This window comes from Nipponia nippon, unplaced genomic scaffold, assembly GCF_047370975.1.
Source record: "Nipponia nippon isolate SJK-2023a ecotype South Korea unplaced genomic scaffold, ASM4737097v1 scaffold_6, whole genome shotgun sequence".
NCBI lineage: Eukaryota > Metazoa > Chordata > Aves > Pelecaniformes > Threskiornithidae > Nipponia > Nipponia nippon.
This window is the reverse complement of record NW_028262380.1, coordinates 10601855-10620400: the sequence shown is the minus strand read 5'-3', so window position 1 is coordinate 10620400 and position 18546 is coordinate 10601855. Positions and strand designations below refer to the sequence as shown.

The 18546-nt window shown below is 41.3% G+C and overlaps 1 protein-coding gene across 19 annotated transcripts in view; it reads right to left on the bottom strand.

The window, feature by feature from the left end:
* The window catches only part of ADD1 (adducin 1), a 67021-nt gene extending 53857 nt beyond the window's left edge, over positions 1–13164 (bottom strand). For 18 of the 19 annotated variants that reach the window (XM_087737643.1, XM_087737647.1, XM_087737648.1 and 15 more), the window contains exon 1: positions 12301–12456. The gene's annotated coding sequence lies outside the window, so the exon portion shown is untranslated. The other variant, XM_087737644.1, reaches the window with a different exon arrangement.
* Positions 13165–18546: the final 5382 nt, after the last annotated feature.

The window sequence follows — 18546 nt, the reverse complement described above, 5'->3', positions numbered from 1 at the left end:
AGCATATTTTCAGTTAACAACCAAATTACCTGGTTCACCAGAAGGGGGAAACTGATAAGCTTCCAGTGTCATATTCATAAAGCAAATAAGAAAAAACAGAAATGTTTGGCTTTTCAGAAATTATTTCTATTATTTCTATCACTCCAAGGCAATAACTTTATTTACTTTAATCTGACACTTTTTCAGTTACCATGACAAATCCTGTACAGTCTAGTTGAAAACCATACTTTAAGAACAAAAAGGTCAAGATAATAAGCTTTTACAATTTTCTTACTGCCCATATATTCTTTCAAAATACCAGTATTCCTAAATATATTCTCATTGCAAGAGCTTTAAGATTACATCTGCTAAGTCATCCGCTCTTTGGAGACCATTTCCAGTTTAAGACTTAAATTGGATTTTTTTTTCTTTTATTACATGAGACTGTCTCTGCTTCACACATATGTAACAGTAAATGACAAGATAGAATGTCTAAATAATAAAAGCCAATTAAATACAATTTAGTCAATATTCATATAATAGCGAACACTTCCACAAGCTCTAAAGTATTAACTATTCTTTCAAAATTATAACCGTAAAGCACTTTTCACCAAAAATTCCACTTTGGGAAGTAACTTAGCCAACATTAACACTTAAACATGTGCAAAGTGCCATTTAAGTCACTGATGTTATGCCTATGTATTTACCATTCATATTAATCATTATGTGTGAATACAGCAATTTAAGAGAGCAAGGTCTAGTCCTCAGTCTTCTACATTAGTTCTGAAAACATTAAAATACTGTTAAACTTGTGAATAAAGAAAACACACCCCCTTTAAAGCACACAGATAGGGCTATACACTGCTTTGGCAATTATTTGTAGCTAAAATCAACAGGAAATTCAACTAACAGCTGAAGGGAAGTCAATAATGCACATTAAGCACAGTCAGGAAGGAACCTTTCAAACATCATTAAACTTCTATCCTGTCCTAACCAAACTACTTTCCATGCTTGAACTTCCTTCCAAAAATGAAGCTTTCTAGATGAACATTTATAAAAAAAAAAAATAGGTAAGGTAGAGTTTGAGAATAGAAAAATATAAAGCAGATACTGTATTTCTGCCTCTGTTTCTGTTTGTGTAAGAAAACCACATCCAGTAACTTACACTACTGATATAGATTAAACAGTTGCACAAATGAGCATTTACAAGTTCCCTCCTGGGTCTGAAACACCTCAGCAGGAATTAAAGCATGATTTAGCATGTCATAACAATTAAATAAATTAGAAAAATATTGTAACCTCAGGCAACATTAATTCCTCAATTTGCCAATTAGTGTCTTTCTGCCAGGGAGAAGGCAGCAGAATCCTTTTCTTTGTCAAGTCTCCTTTAAAACCTTAAAAAAAAACCCTTTAAAAATCTTATATTATGCAGAGATATGGGAGTGTCTCATTAGTGCAAACACAAGCACAATGCTTCCTCAAAAATTTACATTCCAAGCTTATTAGACGGACAGAGTCTTAGGGCAATATACAGGAACAGCAATACACATGGTATACAAGGTTTTCACCACATCAACCCTTCAGCTTGCACCAGTTTTGGTTTTTTTGGGTTTTTTTTGTTTGTTTGTTTGTTTTTTTAAACAGCTCAAAGGAGAATTCTCAGAGAAATATGAAGACTATGATGTAGCTGTGCACATGTTGTGGGCAGCTTCCTGCAATCACACAGGACAGCATGAGAAGAAAACAATACAGAGCTCATCAATCTGTTAAATTATTCTGTGTTGATTTGGGGTTTCTTAATGCAAAACATAATATATATCCACTACATAAGATACAATGTAGCATATTGCATAAAACAGTATTTAAACATCCTACTTGTCCAACATTTATTACCCCTTGATATAAGCATTTACATACCTCAGAATGCAACTGGTCTCTTGGTCCAAGAAACAGACCACCTATGGACTTACTGGTCTCTGGACAGTATCTGGTCAAGTTACTGTATCATATTTGACTAACGAGACAGGAATCATGGGAACAAATGGATATTCTGGGTCAAGGAGTTCAAATCCCAAGGTACTGTGGAAAACTACATGTTATATCCCCTCCTCCCCCTTATATAAGCTAACCAGCTCCATCTTAAAGACAGTCTTATTCCACTACTCCTAAGGGAAGGCTGTTGCAGACTTCTATGCCTCGGTTGCTTAGGAACCATCTTTTCTAATTTCCAGACTAGGTTTATTCTTGGATAGTTTATACCCATTTGTTCTCATACCTCAAGCTTAAGAAGCTCTTTTTACCCACCTGTGTTGTTTCACTCATGTTTTCATGAAGAGCAACCTCTTTAATGCTTTGTTTTCCCAGATCAAACAAGACATGCCGAGTCCCCCTCACAGAGCAAATTCTCCATTCCCTCAGTCATTCTAGGAACCAATCCCTGTACCTCTTCCAGTCCAAATGCCCTTTTTACTTGATGGCGGGTGGTAGGAATTAGACACAATATTCCAGATAAGCTTTCACCAGCACCAGAAAAAGTCAACACCACCCACTTCTTTAAAGGAAAATATTAGTAGGGCAATAACAGTATACTCGTTATCCTAATAGTTTTCACAGTTGCTAACTTTGATAGGTTAGTCATCCTGAAGTGTTAGAAGATCATCTCCATTTTTTTTAATGCTATTAAATATGACTCCTTTTTCTACTGGACATGTCCTAAGGTCTTAACTTCGTTCTGTGCAAAACCTTCTTTTGTATTGATGATACTTGACATCTGATGATTAAAGGCGAGATTGGCATAAGAAGTAGGAATGCACCAATGTTTTTAATGAAAATACTAAATCTTGAAACTGACCCTTGACAAGTTCCACTACTAACATATTCCCAATACATCATCTTCTGGTCATCCAGTTCTATCCATACTCAACACATCCTGTCACCATTTTAAAATCAATTTTCACAGAAACATCACCCTAGTTTTTACATGAATCATATTACACATTATATGACTCCTAAGTTAAAAGAGGTCAGCTCTAACCATGTATCCTCTCCAAGAAGCCAGGTATCTTATAAAAAGAGCCGTTCGACTTCTCTGACAAAGTCTTCCTCTGTTAAGAGCTGTATCACTTCATACCCTGTTTTCCTCTTACCTCCATATAGAATAGCTTCTCTTTCTAAATTTAAAGAAATCCCTGAATATTAAGGTCACACTAATGATGCAATAACTACCCTGAACTACCATTTTCTCTAAACATGGTCACTACTTTTGCTGCTCACCAGCCATCCAATACCCTTCTGCCTTGACATTTAATAACAATTCTTGCAACTGAGCCTCTAATTACACAGACCACCTACTTCAAAATTCCAGAGTAAATATTATTACATAGTCCCACTGATCTGCACCCTGGAAGTTCGACTTTATCTTTATGGAAATCATTTTTATAACCTCACTTCAGCAAGACCTATTTGCCAGTGTGCTTGTGTTCAAAACTGTCCTCACTGAAAATTAAGGCACACTTTTCATGTAGTCTTTCACCTGTATCTAAATTATTTTTAGTCTTATTTAATTGTCCCCATGCTTCCTTACAAGACAGGTGATCAGTCTTTTTCAGGTTTTCTGCTTACTCCTGATGCTTCTCTTCCATTTGCTATTGACCTTGTTGGATCTTGCATCTCCACTTTTTTACGTATTAAAAAAAAAAAAAAATCAAAGCTTGGTAAGAGCACAAATATTTTATACAGTTGCCAGAATTATCTGCGTTTATTGCTGTATCAGAAGTTCAGCTATGCCAGAAGTAGCTGAAAGCACCTCATCAAATCAGCCCTGAATATTGCTGTAAAACTGGATTTGCAAGAACGTTTGGATGCTAAACTAAACTACAGCCTTTACAATTTGAACATTCACTTCTATAATGACAATTATTAACAGCTTTTCATGACACTGAGAGAGAGGTTTGGGTCTTTTTTTGCTTTAGTTGGGCCTGAGAGCTATAAAAAGAGAAAGCAAGTTAAGGCTGCTTAATTTCAGCTTCACCTCAGATATTACATCGAAATGAAAAAAAAAGCAACAACAAAACCTGTATTATCAATATTTTGGTTTGAGAACACACTGCACAGCTATTACAAAACTTACTTGAAGGAAAAAAAAAGTCTGCAGAAACAAGGTTCAAATTTAGGATTACTATAGCAACAGAGAGGAGGGAGGAGAAAATTACCAGATTACACTCTCAGCTCATCAAATCCTTGAAAGAATAAATTTAGATTTGAGTTTCAGTCAAATGAACTCAAATTATCCTATTCATTAATGATTAACACATCAAATTAAGGATTAAATTGAACAAGCAAAAACTATAGTACAAGAAGTAAAGTAGCAAATACAAAATTTTAGACTGAATGACCTAATCTTTTCCTTCTACCGTTAAATATTTGGTACCACAACAGGTCTTCAATAACTGATAATGAATAGAGTATTATTTAGGCAGGTGTCTAGTTCTGATTAAAGGTCTGCAAAGAAAAAGAGGCATTCGAAATCTGCCTCATACTTAATTAAGTGACTCCAGTAACCACATTACTGAAGATGTGCAATAATGTGCCCCCATTTGACTTGGAGGTGTAATGAATTTCTGAAAATATAGTTCAGTTATTACAGAACTAACATATTTCAACAACATATGTGAACACAGTAATGACTTAATGCCCTCAAAACCAGGGAATGCAGAAATAAGCTTAAGCTCTTTAAAAAGGTGACATTATGAAAAACAAACCCAGGATATCCTAAGTAACTAATTACTCCCATCTCTTCATTCTGCAATCTTTAGCATTCTTTGTATTTTGGGGTTGTTTTAATAAATGCTCAAAAATAATTAGCATAATGGACACTATCCCAGTATCAATAAATATCATACTTATGTTAATGACTGAAAAAAAGTAAGAAAAATAGTAGTCTCAGTCTTTTTGGGAGACCAGCTATTGCAATACTTTAGCCTACTCCCATTAGATAGGATCCCAAACCCATTAAACATGCCGCTGAAGCGGCAGATGCTGCTACAAAGGTTTTTCACATTGTGAGCTTTGCTTGAGGGATGGGTAAGGGGTGTCTCCCCACTTTACTGGTAAGTATTGACCCATAAAGACTCTAAGCCTCAGGCAACTTTTCCACCAGCCAGACTGTTCAATTAACAAGGCTGCCCTCATAATTTGCAAGACTGCCTAAGTCCAGCTTTTCTGGCTGACATTCAGAATTTAACCATGCTTCCCAGCCTTCTGTTCACCACTTCTGGCTTTCGTTGACCAGCTGCCAAAACGCTCTTTATTTTCTGGTAGCTGGGCAGGCCAGAGGACAGTTTGAGAGACTACCTTCCTCCAATTTGTGCAGCAAACTGTTCACTGTGTTCTCTGCTCTTGGCTTCTCCCCAGGTCACTGCAGTGAGGGAAAACTGGAGGATACCAGAAGGACTACCATGCCACAACTCTGAAGCAAGGGTATAGGCATCTTAACTGGGGTTTCCTTGCCCTTAAATCAACGTCTCCGTTAACAGACTGAGTCAAAGAAAGTGTCCTAGATCAACAATAAAGACTATGGCATATCCAGAAGTGGACGTCCCACCTGTCAAACTCCTTAGCCTATGCTGCAATCACAAACATCCTCTCTTTCCAGGTGAGAGGCAGGAAGCTCAGTATAAGACGATCCCCGTAACTCAGCAGCACCAGGATTAGCACAGGTTCTAAAGCAGATTGAAGTAAAGCAGGAAAAACATACAGGCAGACATTCAGTTGCAAGTAGCAGCAATCAAAGAGAACAATACGATTGCCCTCTCTGAGTCCAAGGCACAGAAGTCCACCACTTTTCCTTGACACATAAGAGACATAATAGCTTTCCCTTAGATTAAGCATATATATTTTATCTCCCTCTCCATCCAAACCATGTCCGATTCACTTGCTTTGGGAAAGCTCTAAAGAATTTACTAACTTTTTACCTAAATCCCTATATGAGCAAACAGGAAAAAAAAAAGATTCATTTCATATGTACAGTTGAGAGCTAAGCAAACATCTAGAGATCATTATTAATTTATTTTTCCTGCCTATTAATAGATTCCAAAATAATTTAATACTACACTGCAAATGTTCTACATAATCAAATAAATTTTTACTGTGTACTTCTGGCCACCAACACTTTATGAAAAATAAATTACAAAAACAAACACCACTTTCCTGACATGTTCATCCTTAATTCACTCATAAAAGATACAAAATTGTTCTGAAGTGCTTCCAGGTTGTTATTATTATTACCAGAAATGGGTAGAATTTCTTTGAAATTATCAGGATATCTTTGAAAACTCACCATCTAATAAATTTTACTTTAAGTCCAAGGGAGGGGAAAGAAAAAAAGCCACCAAAACCCCCACACCTTGCTATATATACTAGTAGGCTTAAAAATTATATCCACAGTAAGGAAAGAAAATTTACTTTGGAATCAAAATAGAATCTTGTGCTTTACACTGAATCTGCTATTCAAATCATATGGAAACTTGAAGTGACATTTAAAAATAAAGCAACACTTTAGTTGAGTAGAATTTTATCCAAAAATCGTGAAAAACTTTCCAGTAACTGAAAGCACCTAGAGAAAGATGACAGTACTAATGAAACATGACTTCCTAGCAAATGAAGTCTCCTATGCTTCCCTATTTATCCTTTTTTTATCCCAAGTCCTCATGTTTCCCTCTACAGCCTGTGTGAGTCCATCCTTGCTCCTCCCTTCACCTGAGCACTGGTCCACCCAGGTTGGCCATGCAAGTGGCAAAATACACAACAACTGGTTCGGAGCTACCCATACCCTGACTGGCAGGCAGGGGCGTAATGGCTACGCAGCCGGATGCTCCTGCTTCTCAAAACAAATCAGGATCCACGCCCCTCTCTTAGTCGGGGCACAAGCTTGGCAACCAGATTATATATTACTGGCAGAAACTTTGTATGTTTGAAGTCATCATTTTCCTGTTACATTTAGCTGAATGTAGCTAATAGGTTCGCAAGTTGAAGAGAAAAATAAAGTAAGTCCCTTTAACTTTGGAATACTTTAAGCTGTGTTGATTCACGATCACTATGCAAAGCTATGTTAGACAAGATTTTTTGTAGGAAAAAAACCCCAAGTATACTGCCTCTCTCAGCTAATGCACAACAGCAGCACTGTCTTATTTTGCTAAATTTTAGATGGAATGGATGTTTCACATACATACATACTTTATAGATTTTCATCAATATTTTGTAGTAACAATACCTAAAGAAATTGTTTCATCTGTTAAAAGAAAACTAAACTCAAAAGATGCCTTATCCTCCACCCCCACAGTCACAACACAGGAACAGCAAATTTATGCTCAGTAGTATATAACAAAAAAGACAAAATAAAGAACAACCAACCAAAAAAAAACACAGGAGACAATCTTCATGGGTCAAGGTTTTCCCAGACACTTGCTGGTTTAATCTGGCATTAGCTATGATAAAGCTGAAATAGTGTATCAGACCTCTCAAGATTCAAGATCTGAAACAGTATTGATAAAAAAACAGATAAAAAGCACCACAACAAGAATTTGAAATTTATAAATACAAAGTGAAAACAAACCCAAAATAAACTAAAATAAGTTTCTATGGCTTCAAGTCAAATTACAGTTTTTAGTCCAAAGTTGCTTTTATGTGTTTGCTGATTCCAACCAATTCCTAGATGATCTTAGGTAATTTGATTTTCCCCTAATCTTTGGTGCATAAATGTACCACAACTTAACATTTATCCACTCATTTGATGTGAAAGTATCAAAGATACCATAAAGTGTTACTGATTAACTGCGTTTACTGTTCACTGTTTCCATGACCCCCTTTCAGCAATTCAATCCAGTATATGGAAGAAAAAGAAAATCTTAGGGAGTAAAATACGTCAGAGGTCTATCTTTTCAGATTTCAGGAGCCAAGATCTGAAAACCATACACAAAATATGGTGTAAAAATCAATAACTTTAAAAGACAAAACCCAATACATTAGTCAATTAAAAATGCAAAGGAATATTTGATTAGTCTGAAGAGCATGGAAACTCCAAATCTCAGTTTTAAAGAGTAGCTCTTAATATCTCAGTTTTAAAACGGAACTGAAATGTGCTTTCACATATGCCAATTTTCAATTAATCTGCAGGGAAAGTCATTCAAATAAGTGACAGTGAAAAACTCTTTTGATACCCCGCTTGCTAACGCAACTGATCTGAGGTTGAAAGGTTCATCTTTCACTGAATAATAACCGTACCCAACAGAGCAGGCAGAGATCATTTCTCAAAATGCAATCTAATAAGCAAGGTCAGAAGGAGGAAGTTAGGAAGGTGCTGAAGAAGTTGTTACTCCTGTTTGGCTACGCCTTCAAGGACAACATTTTCAGTTTCTTCTTAACGGTCAAAGAGTCAATCCAGCAAAGCCAGCAAGCATACATGCTGGTCAGCCAGCTTGACTGGTAGTAGTTATTCAAATCCATCTCTACACTAAAACTTAATTTGCCCTGAAATGAAGAACAGTTAAGACTTAAAATTCCCCAAAGTAGCAGCACACTTAAACTTTATTCAAGACCAGGACTGTTGGTTAGAATGAAAAGGCAGTAGTTCTAAAAACGGTCTAAAAAGTGTTTCCTGGAGTCTCTGCCCTTACAACTTTTGCAACTACTAACCACCGAAATTTCTGAACTGACAAGACCACAGTGAAAAACATCCTCTGACTGTTGAGGAAAGAAACCAATTATTTGCTTCAATTTGACTAAAGATTATGAAGATTATTCTCAATAAACAACAAATGCCTACTGAGATAATAACAGATGTTATCATAAAGTTGAGTGTTCCATTAAATTACTATGGAACCCTATTATTGTACATGCAGTACTTTAAAATGATAGGAAAAGTAACCATAGAAAAGGGTAATTTTAAAGTAAAAATTATCATAGATCAAAATATCTGTATAACCAGTACTTTTTAAGCATTATTACCTCTAATGAAAAGCTTTCTTCAGCAAATAAACTGGTTTACATGATTCACACTTTACACCTTTCTTTACTGACAGGTTTGTACAGCTAATGTTCTCAGCCCTACCAAAAGGGAGCATTTTTGAAGAGAAATGCTGAATAAGTGGCAAGACTAGGTAATGTTTTCCTATTCCCCTGAGAAGGCTGATTAAATTATATGAATGAAAACTGCAAAACTCAGGTAATCTAGGAGCTTCTACTATTTTTTAAAAATACCTGCTTTTGAATCTGTAAATATAGAAGATCTATAATTTATCAGAAGAGTTTTAGACAGGTTCCTCAACAGATGTCCAATGACCTGCACAACAGAATCAGCAGTTTAAACTTACATTCTTATCTGTTCACAATCACTCTTTAAATATAAAGCACCTATCACTCTAAAAGTATCTAAGAAATATTTAGTTACAGTATGAATTACTAATACAGTGCTATTTCAGAGATTGCTTTCTGCCATGTAGCATGGTCCAAGAGTAAATTCTAATTTAAAAGCCCTCAAAACCAGAAATTTAGCATTATTTTTTACTTTGTGTCCTCATGCTTCAGGTGTCCTCATTGCACAACAGAAGTGACACTTTCCTGATATGCTCTCCTTCATAAAAGTAGTGGGCAAGTTTTGTTACTATGAATTTTTCCCTTAAAGCAGGACTGGCTCATTTGCACAGCAACAGTTTGGGATTTACAAATTACTTGCTATTCACCACTGTTACAGTTCTTAATTATTTAAGAAAACTATTTCTACAACTCAGAAAAGCAGTGGGTACAAGGTTTACTGTCTAGCCTCCTCAGAATTAGAAAGCACTTGTCACGTAGAAGCTGTATGCTTACTAGCAATCAACATGCTAAGCATCCTAGTTTGAAACCTCCAGTTGTAATATTTTATTCTATTTATTAACAAACTTGGCTACTTCAAAATCCAGCTTTTTCCTCCTATAGCAAGTCAGAGAATGCTGGGTGAGAAGATTTGTTAAGAGCACTTCATGCTGTGAAGCTACCCTTCAAAAACCAAGACCTGAATGGGGCGGAAGTGGCTTCATCCTTACTCCTCTGAAAGTCTCCCAGTGCTCAAATGGGTTTGTCCACATAACCTCATCAAGTGATCCAATTCCGTACATGCAAAATAGCATTTAATATTGATGGTGAATATCAAAGAATGAGAACAGAGTTGAGTCATTTTCTGTTGGAGACGTCTAAAAAGAACTGTCACAGAAAAATACTGATTCAGTAAGTGACCTTCTTCGCTCTACAGCATTAGTGAACCATACTCTAATGAACTTATTGGCACAACACATTAGCAAAAGTCCTTGTTTCAGATGAAGCACAAATGTTCAGATTTCCCACACCATTTTATAATAGCCAACCATAAAAAGAAAACATTCAGGCAACACAGCAGTTTTTGGCTAAAAAGCACTGTCCTCAGTGTGGAACTTCATACAGAAAACAGAGCTCCAATAAAACTGCAAGATACTTAAACATGCAAACATAGTAATGCGCATATTGTTATCTTGCTACAGTGAAGACGTAAAAACTTGCAATTGTTCCTGAAAACTCTCCTAAGAAAACCACCAGGTTTAAATTCTGTAACTGAGGCAAACTACATAGAACATTATGTTCACTTGACTATTTTTGCATGATCACATCAAATCTGCTTACTGAATATAAAGAAATACCAAAGCCACCTGCTCCTTAATTCAAGGAGCCAGCCCATAGTTGTGTTTTTTCTCACTTATTATACAACAGCTCTAAAAAGAGCTGTAAAAATAAATATTTCCTTATTGAGGCACAGAATTGTTAAATCAGTCAATTTAATAAAGAAAAATGGAAGCCTATTTTAGAAATAGTTTGTATTTCTTTATTTTGAAAATAAATTCTTTATTCTACAAAAAAGCATGAATTTGCAGCAGTTAAGAACTGCTGAGTAGCTTGTTAGCACATTCAGTCATGTTACAAGAACACAGAGCTGTAAGTAGGCTGTGTGCATGGAGATACCTGTAGCTTTCAGCAAAGCATATAGGAATTATCTAGCAGTAGTTGCAGTTTGAGCGTTCACAAGCTGAAGATAGACATGTTTTGTAGAGCTCCATATAAAGACATACGTCACCATGCAAGAAAACAGAATACTTTTGGTATATGATAATGGTATGATCTATAGCAACTTTCCAAAAAGCGGAGAATAAAACAAAACCAGCAATGAGCTTACACCATTGAGCTACAGCAGTATCTCATGAAAGATTTAAACCCAGTGCTATTCCTAGCCCCCTGTCTGAGTACAGCCATGCATATTTTTCCAGCTTGACTGGATTTTCCCCCTCCCTAATTGCTAGTTTTACCTACAGCAAACGTACTTTAAGAATCAACCTTAAATGCAGCATAGAGACCGTGCAGTAATTATGCGCAGCAAGACATGTGACATTTTGCATCAAAAGCAGACAGTGGAAATGCTGGAATACAGATAGCCCTTCCAGCAGAGGAAACAAAACAACTGCCCGTCTGCTGCTGCTGGTACCCCGCCAATCAATAACACCGCACAAACGCGCCGCATCTCCTCCTTCATTCCTACGTCCTCTGCGGACGAGGATTTGGACGCTCCAATGCCCGCATTTTGCCAAGCAGCAGCCGCCGGTCACCTCGAAGTGGCGAAGGGGCAGGCGAGGCAGAAGGGCGGCGGGGGGCGAGCCAGCAGCCGCAGCGCTTGGGTGCAGTGGAGATGCAAAGGCTGAGCAGCCGCTCGCTGCGGCGGCAGCGGGCGCATCCCGCCCCGCTCCCCGCGGCGGGCCGGGGCCGGGGCCGGGGCCGGGACGGCGGGCCCGTCTCCCCCGCGGGAGGGCTGACAGGAACCTGCCCCTCCACCCCCGAACCGCCCCCGTCCCCCTCAGCGCCTGGGGACCCCCCACCCCGCAGACCCGAACTCCCCCCTCCCCGCCCACCCTGCGAGCGGCGGGCAGCTGTGTTCTCCGCGCACACGCACACCCCTACCCGGCGCCGCTTGTTTTCAAGGCAGAGACGACAACAACCCCCCTTCCTCTCCCCTCCCCGCCGCCCCGGGCTGAACGAGCCGGTTCCAGCGTCTGCGCCCCAGCCTCGCCTCCCCCCTCCTCCCCTCCCCGCAGCGTCTGCGCCCCTCCGCAGCGCCCGCCCCCCGCCACCGGCTGCCCCCCCGCCCCGAGGGCCCCCCACTGCTGCGCCCCTCTGCCCCCCCCCCCCCCCCCCCCGCCCCGGACCGTTACCGGCGGCGGCCCGCCTGCGCCTCCCCCCGCTCCCCGAGCCCCCCGCGGCAGCGCTCACCCGAGGGCAGATGAGAAAGGGCGGCAGGAGGGAGCGGGAACGAACGGGCCGCTGCAGCCGGTGCCGCTGACGAGGCCGTCTCCGCCGCCGCCGGCCCCCGCTCCGCCTCCCGCCGCTCCGCTCCCGCCTCCCCCACAGCCACCGAGCGGCCCCAGCCCCCACCTGACAGGGTGCGGCTTCCCGAGGCCGCAGGCCAATAACCGCGCCGCCCATTGGAGGGCGCACGCTCGGCGACTAAGCGGCTCTCCCATTGGCCGGCGGGAGACGCGGGCGGGGGCTGGCGACGGCGGGTAGCGCTGATGGCGGGTAGCGCCGCCGGCGCCGGTGGGAGCGGGTTTCCTCGGCCGGGGCTGCGCCTCACGGGTCGGGGGGCTCCGGGAAGGGCCGGGCCGTTCCCGAGCGACTGGGCGGAGGCCGGGAAGAGCCCCCCGACGCGGGGAAGGGGCTTCTTGTGGAGCTGGGTCCCTTCAGAGCGGAGCAGCGCGTCGTCTGGGAAGCTTATCTTACCGCGGGCTGAGAGATAAGGGCAGAAATCAAGTAATTGCCCAGGAAGCGTTACGATAAGGGTCCTGTACGCACAGCGGCGACGATATCTGACCGCTGGAAGCACAGAGCCGGTCACGATCGATCCAGAAGCGCGGGTACCCAGCGAGAGGAGGCAAAGCTGGGAACTGGGTTGGGGAGGGTGAGAGGCAGCTGCAAAGCTGCAGGTGGTGAAGTGAATGGCCTCCGGATAGTGAACCCCGGCCTCATGAGAAGCTGTGCGCTTCATTCGTATAGCTTCTATACAGGAGGCCTGATTAGATCTTTATAAATCGTCCCTTTAGATGTTCTAAATCTTTTGAAGAGCTGTGTGGCAAGAATAACCCCACAGTTTGTTGGTCACTGCAAATAAAGCACCAACTGTGAAGTCAATTTGTTCTGCTAGCTGTCTTTATTTTCTGTACATTTTTACTATCGTTTCTATCTCATTTTAAGACTGCTGCTTTACGCGTCTTTTTGGAAACTGTTGCATAGAATAGTGCCTGCCTCAGGCCAAATGAAGAGCTGGGGGTCTGGGAACACGCTTTCAGAAACACTGAACTCTTCTCCTCTGTTATCTGTAGCCCCCACCCCCAAGTTACCCGTACGATCAGAAGGAAAAACAGACTGCTGCTAGCAGAACCTGATGAGTGCCTTCAGGAGCCACAAGCGTCTCTCCCTTGGAATACAGGAGGAATCTAGCCTGCTCCAACCACCTCCACCGAGGAAACACGCCACCTACCTAGTTCACGCTCTCTGACAATTAATCTTCATTTGTTCACTGTTCAGAATGAAAAACGGGCCATAGAGATACATGTAAACTTGTGTGTGAATTCAGCCACCAAAAGCAGTGCTTTAGTTGTCAAGTGATGGCACATCTGACGAGAAGCACTGCTGGACATAGGTCTGTCTATCAAAAACATCCCACAATAGGACACGTTTTAGTGTAATTACTAATAATTAGCAAATCATGTGTGAACTTTTTTTTGTCAGAACTGTTGCTGTAAGCCTAAAACATTAAAGTCACTTCACCTGTCTGGTGCTGAGCCCTGCTGAGCCCAGCGGATGTGTTTACGTACCGGATAGCATACTTTTGTCCTTGTTCAAAGTCTACTCAATGAGATTTGCAGGTGCTCCGCAGATCTGCGCCTGCCTCTCACATTGTCTTCCCCTTGGCCTGTAGGTGACCGTATCTGTCAAAACTCTCCTTCATCTTGGCACCTCGCTTACCTCTCTTTCCTCTCTTTACCATAGCATTCAACACATAAAGCTCTCTTTCTTCTTGTCTGGTGAAGTAAATGGGAGAATAGATCCATGTTAAAACTAACTCAGCAAAAAAATACTGCTTTGTTTTAAACTGAATGGTGTTCCTCTCCAGCTCAGTGCACGTGTTGAGGACAGCAGCAGCGCCCAGGGACCAGGGAGGGCAGGGTCATTCTTCCGCTAGCAATGCTGGCTTAAAGCGTTTGTGTAACCAGCGGGTGCGGTGTCACAAGAAGCTTAGGGTGATCAAAGGATGTGTTTTATCATCGCACCTGTTCGACCTAGTGGTGAAATGCTGCAGAAGAGTGCTGTTCCTTTACCCCTCTCTTCTGCTGTCCTGCCCTGTGACCTGCCCAAGGTCACAGGTTCCCCCCGCCCCTTGCATCATATCCCATAACGGCGAGGCCAGAGAAGATGCTGTTTCACCTAAGCTGATGGAAAAATCGGGGGGTGAGGGAGGGGGCGAAGCCAGCTTTCTGCTGAATCAGCCAACGCAACCAACTCACTTTGCAGCCCGAGACTGCTAAAGCTGATGCATGGCGGTGTTAATCTTGCCGGTTGGGTTTTTGGCCTGATGAGGTTCCTGAACTGCCTCTGCCCAGCTGCGGGAACGGCCGTGCTGGTGCAAAGGCAAAGGGTAGAAACATAAGGGAGGGCACATACGTACTGACACGTGCTAAAGCAGCGCGCTGTGCTGCAGAAATACGGCATCAAAGACAATCTGAAAAAGCACTTCTGCATTATTTAAGACATGAAGAACTTGTCTGTCCGTGATAACTCTTACCAGCTGGAGTTAACAGCGTCACAGCAACAACAAGAGGTACAATATGAACTGCACAGCATTTTTCAGCCTGGGGTATTTGACTCCTTCAAGATCTTTGCACTGCTGGTGAGGGGTCTGGGAAACCGACCGAGACGAGCTTGTTGCCAGTAGGCTTGCACTTGCTGGGTGCCCATCTGCACGTGTACTGGAGAACGGTTACTGGCCCTTCAAAAAATAGAAAAATACTACCACGTATTTACAGACAGCACAACGTTCCCACGCGAGGTGCCGGAACGCGGTCCTGGTTAGGCGGCATGGATGTTCCAGGTGCTGCCTCCTCCACGGTAACCTGTTTTCCTCAAGCACCAGCAGCACTGGACTCAACTTACATCATACAGTCTCAAATAAAAGAGTTGATGCAAATGTATTCATTTACAAATCACTTTAGTTTGGCTTTACTAGGTATCAGAAAAATAATACTGTAGAATTATTTTTATGCAACTGGCCTCTTTACCTGGCATTCGCACTCCTCGATGTTGCATCAACGAGAGTTGATGGCACAGATCTGGCATCAGGACATTTATCTTTTCCTTTACATGGAGTGCACTCACCCCACGTCAGCAGTTCCAGGTCAGTTTTCTTACCTATGAACTGGGAGTGATGGTATCAAAGTAGATCTTTCCCTCTTGGCCCGCCAGAACTGTTCTATCCTGACAGGCTCCTGATGGGGCAGGACTTGATGACTTCCCTACTGTCATCATTCGTTTTCATCTCACACAGACCTTTTACTCCACTTCTCGGGCAAAGTTCTGGTTCCTCTAAATAAAACAATGCCAGTATGTGAATTCTTTGCTAGTTTTCCCATCAGCCTTCAAAAAGGGAGTCTTGGTATCGAAACTTTCTCGTCAGGTGCCAGTAAAGGAAAAGCCAGTCCCTGGTCAGCCACGCCAGCCCTGGAGCGGCGGGAGGGCGGGCGTAGACAAACACAAATTACCTTTACCAACTACTCCGAGCGCAGCCCTCGAAGTGCTGCGCCTCACTGGCACCTAGGGCTCCGCTGGCGCAAGTGAGCTTACGCACGTGTGGCGTCACTACTGAAAAGCTCACGAGGGATTATTCTTCGAACTTACTGAACTTAAATGCCTTTTTAAAAATGATGTAATGGGCTATCTTAATTTCAGCTGTGTATAACAGCATTAATAATATCTCATGGCTTATGTGTGGTATTATTGAAGTTGGTCAGTGTAGGTAAGGTTATGTCAAAAGCACTATTAGAAACTTTATTTTTGTCCCAGCTGCCATCATATTCTTCACAGGAGGGAGTTGCTTTTTTGAATTTTACTGATTTATGTAAGGAAGGAGAACTTTCCCAGTGATTTGAAACTAGTATGTAGAAACGATCCTTAATGTATATATAGCTGAGAAACATTTGAGAGAACATCTACATGGAGGAAAAAATAATGTATTCTGGTCTACTTTCATCTCCCTCCACAACAAAACAAAACCACATCTGAGGTTTATTTGAGCTGAAAAAAATAAAAATGAAGAGAACTGAAGCAGCAGGTGGGGAAAGTACAGAACAGCTGGAACAGGCCGATACTAAATGTTGCCAGATCTTAGACAATCTATTAAACTGAGAGGCCACTTTGGCTTTAAGTTTGAAAAATATTGACTTTATGCTCAGGGGGGCATAGAGAAATTTTTATACACAATTGAGATTAAATGTAAATCTCGCTTCATGGTTCAAGCTGGTTAATAACAGTTTCAATGAAACACAACCAAAGATGCAATGATTGCTTTAGCCAAAAGCAAATCAAGCAAACAACTTTCTCTTTCAACGTTACAACGCGCTCTTTGGGGAGCTTTGGGTTTGTTTTTCCAAAATCCTTTTCCAAGTAAGGCTGATTCTTTTAATGGCAACATTTATGACTTCCTAAGCATCGTGTGCCTTCTAGATGTATGATGTTCTCTACAAGTTGCTTCTGTACTAATTCCGGTGGCACTAGAGCTGCCGAGATTGGTTTTAGCTGCTCTCTAATGACATCCTCATCCTTGGTTGTAGGAGAAGTGGCACTACCAGAAGTTGGAACTTTTGAAAAGGTAGGACTTAAAAACAGACCCAGGAGAGTAAAACAAAGAAAGGAAAAAAAAGATACCTGGGCAAGTTCAAAGTAATGAGGAGGGCTAAAAAGCATAAGAAAAATATTTTAAATTATTTAATACTTCAATTATTACTATAGACAGGAGAAAATTAATCTTGGGAGAAGCTTTGTAATATTAGAATATCAAATTTTGAATTCCTTTAAATCACATTTAATTTTAATAAGGCACATTTTCAGCAGTACTGCCATGGTTAAGGTGCGGCTGGCATTTACTTGGAAAAATAAATAAGCATGAATGTTAGCACAGTGTAAAATTAAAGCACAACGTAATCACTGAAGCCTAAAGCAGACAGCTTGTGAGGCCATACCTGGTACATCCTGCCCTATTCATCCCGCAAGAAAACCCTTTAATAAGTTTACATGGAAAATGTAAACATACCTTTCACATCACTGGCCTTCAGTACAGGTGCAAAACTCCATCCATGCAAAAAGCTTTCGAGGTCGGAATTTAAGCGCATACCAGCCTCCCAATGCAAGACCCAGCTGTGCCGAGAGCGTACGCAGAGGGGGTTAGTATGAAATGGTTGTTAAAAAGTGGTAACTCAAAGATGCTTTTCCCTGGTTTTATATATCCAGAGATCTAATCCTGCAAACAGTTCTGTGCAAACCAACTCCAGTAGAGATATCTGTGAGTAAAATGATGTTAAAAATGATTCTTTGATATCCTTAAGATTACCTGCCCATTAGGGCCATGCCACGAGCCTGAGAGGCTGGATTACCCATTGCCCTGGCAACTAGGTGCTGTAAGGAAGGAGACACAGGTGAGGGATAGTAATGACCATCCTGTACTTAAGATACAGCGATGGAAGTCCTGAAGGAACAGATTTGGGGGCTGGCTATGCTACAAGACTTACTACATACCCTAAGCCCACTGAACTTAATCACTTCGGTTCATCCAGTTTTGAAGTGAGCTCAAACGCTACCTACTCTAAAAGTTTCAGTAGCATTTTTGGTGCTTTGAGTATTTGTAGTAAAAGAACTATGAGCTCTCCTATTTAAGAGGTTGTACTCATGGTCATCTCAAACACTCCCATTGCTAGGAAAAAAAAAAACAAACTCCTTGACTTCAAAGAGTTGATTATTTAGTAAGGTAGAAACTATTGCGACATCACGTGATTTGCTTGCTGCTAGGTGTTTAGTGTTCAGAACAACTCTTTAATGCTTCATGGTAATTTAGGTTGTGGTCAGATGTCCATTATGTAAATTCTACCTCAAAGTATATTTTAAGAGTAAACACAGGAATATAAAATCCAATTAATTTCATTGTCATCTAGGTTAAAAGACATTCAGATGATTTTGCTAAATAACATTGCTACTTATGTGAGAAACATGAGCCAAAAGATGTCTTAAGTTTCAAAGACCTGGCCCATCAAGTTTCCACCTGAAGTTAAGCTTTAATCTCCAGCTTCTATCCGAAGTCACTTGGGATTGATTTCTACTCAAATGACTCTGTGCACACGCTTAGCAGCTCCGTTCCTGTTGCTTGGAACCCTGCCTGGAACAGGCTGACCAGCAGATGTCCCCAAATTCAAAATA